Below are 4,520 nucleotides of genomic sequence, written 5' to 3' on the forward strand. Positions count from 1 at the left end.
GTTCTGTGGTTTTTATATTCCATTACACTGATCGTCGTTATTTTAGTTACGAAACAAAATTGATATTTGATCAATACGATTAATAACATTGAAAAAATAAAAACAAAAACTTCTTGAAGCTGCCGTTTATGAACGCGTGTCATGAAGCAAGAGGTCATATCATTTAGACCTTTTCAAACAACAAAATAGTTCTTGTCGTTCCTCATTGAGAACGAAACACTTCTTCTTCATCATCTTTTTCTTCTTCTTCTTCTTCTTCTTCTTTTTCCTCTACTTCTTCTACTTCTGCTTTTGCTTTTCATAGAACCGTGATTCGATCCGTTTCCCAAAGTTTGACTGAGAGCCGGATCGCATACAGACACGTCAAGCTTAAAAAAAATCCTCCGCCATGGAGATCAAATTCAGTGGATGTCATTGTTAAGTGCTGAGGACGTTTAACTAGGAGGCGGTCGGAGAATTCCAGCACGAAAACTGATATCCGTTCGTCGTGGAGCAATAAATGAAATCCGAAATTGCGACGAGTAAAATAAAATAGCAGAAAAACAGACACTAATAGAAACAAACAAAAAACAACAACTAAGGAAAGACAAAAAAAAAAGAAAAAAGACAACAAGTGATGAAGTTATTGATGAAAAAGCTTGTGTCTGACAAAGCAAAAACGCATAGTGAAATTCATCCTTATATATAAAGTTAAGCCAGAAACCCCCCGATTCCAATGACCGTTATAGCGCCGATTTGTAGAAGTTTCCAGGTTGGTATCTGAGGGGCGCGTTTAATTCACTGAGGAGATGCACCCTCGAATAAACTTGCCTGTCGGATAGGTGACAAGACGGTAATTGTGTGTATCGGCAACTTGCTGAAAGATGTTTTTTTTTCTAGATCCGCATGTCAAGCATATGTTTGCCGCAGCGAACGGTGAAATCTGAAGCGTGTGCGTCATGAAGTTGCGCCTCGTGGATCACCTAAACCGCTTTGCAGCTGGGACTGGTTAAATCCAAATGAGGAAAATGTATACTCGTGTTTGTGTTTTACGAACGAACGAACAATAGCAACGTAAATAAAATCTGCGCATAGAACTACCGTTCATATGCGATTTAATCCGATGCTTTCAGACAAAAAAAAAAGTTTCTTTCAATCAACAACTTTTTTATACGGGCCTTTTTTTTCTATCTTTAATTGTTACTGTATTTCATTTTTTCTTCAGCCACATTTCTAAAACATCAAGGAGCTTCATCCAGGGGGTAACACTTGTTCTATAAGAATCACATAGATATTGGAATATTCTAGTAAATACCACTTTTTACTTTTCCAACATCGATTTAATAAAGAAGTTAAGATAATTTATTTTCATCACCCCAATAGGTTAACTATGTTATAGCATATCTTTTTAGGGTCCATGGTTTCATTGAATTCTAGGAAAATATTCATCTGGTCTGGTGGAGTAACCAGCTTCATGCTATCACAAGAGGCACTATTACTTAGGGAAAGTGCATTACTCGTATAATAAGTGTTGGTTAACCATACCAAGTGATCATATTTGGGCTTGGAATAACATGTTATTTTTAATATTTGGTAAGCGTTAAATTATAAGAGATGTATCCTCTTGTCAAGTGGTCCAGATTATTAAATAAAACAAAACACAAAAAAGCATAGAATTAAGCATTTTAATAACCATTTGGTAACGCAACGAAAATACGGACCAGTTTGCAGTGTGAATAAATCATTCGAAATATGGGGTAGCTAGACAGAACTACCGTCAAAGTAAAAAGTAATATGTCTCCTTTTCTCCACTAGTTGGTGGGAGACCCGTGGGCATGGTCGACAACCCACTAAGCCACCCCGCGATAACAGTAACGGAGGGTCATGGAAAGCAGGTTACTGATGTAATGCGGAAGCAAACAGAAATATTTCATTTCATGGTTTCGTATTTCGCTGTGCTGAGCAGAAGATACCACTGGATATAATAGTCAGGACAATCGCCCAGTATGAGCACTGCTCGGACAGAAAGAAACTGTAACCTACCGTATGTACAACTGCAAAGAAAGCCATCGCAATATATCAGACTCTTTATTCGAGAAACAGCGTCAATAGTGTTCTGAATCTGAACACCTCGCTCGGTAAGGATTAACATGATTGACAGGTGGAACCAGATCGTCGTCGAAATACTCCTCAACAACCACCAACAACAAAAGCGGAAAAGCTCTGGGAAGAATAAACAAATGACAACAGCGAGAAACGGACTTTGGCAGTATGAACATGTGGGAAGTTTTGGCCTTCGAGACAAGATCAAAGTGTAGTATCTGTTCCGGCAGATGCTGCAAGCTATGACTAGCTATGACTAGCAAAGACCAGATGTGGGAGCAACCCCACATGCCTGATCATTAACCAGCTCGCATTTCCCACCTCTCGGGAGCTGGTCCCCTTTTTCCCTTCCCCCTCCCTTCACTCCTCACATTAAAAATCGGCCTTGTGCCTAATTTGCTCGGTGGGGGAGCAAATAAATACCATCTGTTCTTCAGATGCTGCACTTCAATTTCTTGCTCTCTGTCAGTGGAGGAGAAATCCTTCACAACTGAGACAATTTTTATTTTTGTTCCTTTTCTCCGCATTAAAAAAAAACGACCCTGGTGTCTAACTCTGTCCTGTGGGGAGGCATTGTACGTAGGAACATTACAAATGATAAGCAACAATGATTTCATGAATGCTTCGAAGGAGAGAGATGGAATGAGAGCCAGAGACAATAATGCCTGTACCAGGCTAGACGCCACTTGAATTGAATAATGTCTTTAAATTTAAGAAGCAACTTTATTGAAATTGTTTCAATCGGTAAAATACTGTGAAGTAAAGAAAGGGAATATACGTAACTGCTGTTTGGTGAAATAACGATAAGTGTGGTCATAACTCTAGGAGATTACATAAAACAGATACGTTATAAAACCACAGTATTTAAATTTCGCCTGATATAAGTAAATACTGGGGATTTGGTAAACTTTAATAGTTAACATTTGATAGTAGACAGAATGTAAGATTAATAGTTAAGACGTGATAGTATACAACAGTTGCCTGTTTTAATGCGATAGAAAAGAACATTTACGACATCAAGAAAATTTTGCGAATTTCCTGAGTGTTGACATTTAAGAGCATAAACAAATGTACTGATCTTACAAATTTTATATTATATTATATAACATTATATTATATTATTACCAACCTATCAACTATAAAGAGAAAATACACATAAAACTGTATACTAAATTCTCCCTCTCAAATATATATATATATATATATATATATATATATATATATATATATATATAGAGAGAGAGAGAGAGAGAGAGAGAAAAAAAACGCTCTCTTAAGGGGGAGAATTTAGCTTATATATATATATATAGACAGAGAGAGACACTCTCTTAAGAGGGAGAATTTAGTTATATATATATATACATATATATATATATATATATATATATATATATATATATATATATATATATATATATGTATGACCGCCAATCGATCGAAAGCTGTCTATGAAAATCCGTTATTTCTGAACAACTTTTGGTTTTATCAGAAATATAAAACACTGACGTTTCTTATGTTAAAAGCAGAATAATATAATACTTTTATCTAATTTTCAATAGAATTGTAACTTGAAAAAATTCAAAGACCGCATTTAATCCTGTCTTCACAGAATGTAAAGAAAATATAAATATCTTCTTTAAGGTTTTCGAATCAATTAAGCAAACTTTTTCTTGTCTAAATAATATTTACTATGATTTGCTCTAAGAATATGCAAAAAAAAAAAAATTAGAATATAATTACTAACTAATTAAGAACTAGCACATTTTATCTACCGCAGCTATCTTGGATTGGAGGCATGGGAATCCAATCACGTTTAAATATTTATTTAAGCATTTTCATGACCTCTAATGTAACTAAACAGGCAAATACATTTTTAAATAATTAAATTATAACTACAAACTAAATTTATCGTAAAATTTATAATTTTTTTTCTTTTATAATAATTGATCAATCAAGCTTTAAATGTTTCCTAATTCTTGTTCAAAGTAAAGAAGACTGTTTTTTTTTTCTATTTTTATATCAAACAAATTTTTAGCATTATATTTCTCGGTTGTAATATAACTATTAGTCAGTTTATTTTCAGGATAATCATTTTTTCTTTCATATTTTCCAATTAATAATAACCAATGAGCCACACTCTTTTTCCATAAACAAGATCATACTGTACTTTCCCCAATTCGCCATTGCATGAATCAAATAAGCAAAGACATTCATTAGAATGTGTGACTATTAACAGCGTCGTTTTTTGGTAACCCTCTGGGAGGATGCAATTTGTTTGGATGTCACAACCATCGTCTACGGAAATGTTTTCATATTTATAGATAATTTCAAAAAGGGAGATAACAACCGTATCTTGAAAAAATCTGACATTAAACGACACTTGCAGTTATAATTAATATTATAATTTTCATACCCTGTTTTTGTTTAAATATTTTTTG

This window comes from Euprymna scolopes, chromosome 5, assembly GCF_053919585.1.
Source record: "Euprymna scolopes isolate OS-2025 chromosome 5, ASM5391958v1, whole genome shotgun sequence".
NCBI lineage: Eukaryota > Metazoa > Mollusca > Cephalopoda > Sepiida > Sepiolidae > Euprymna > Euprymna scolopes.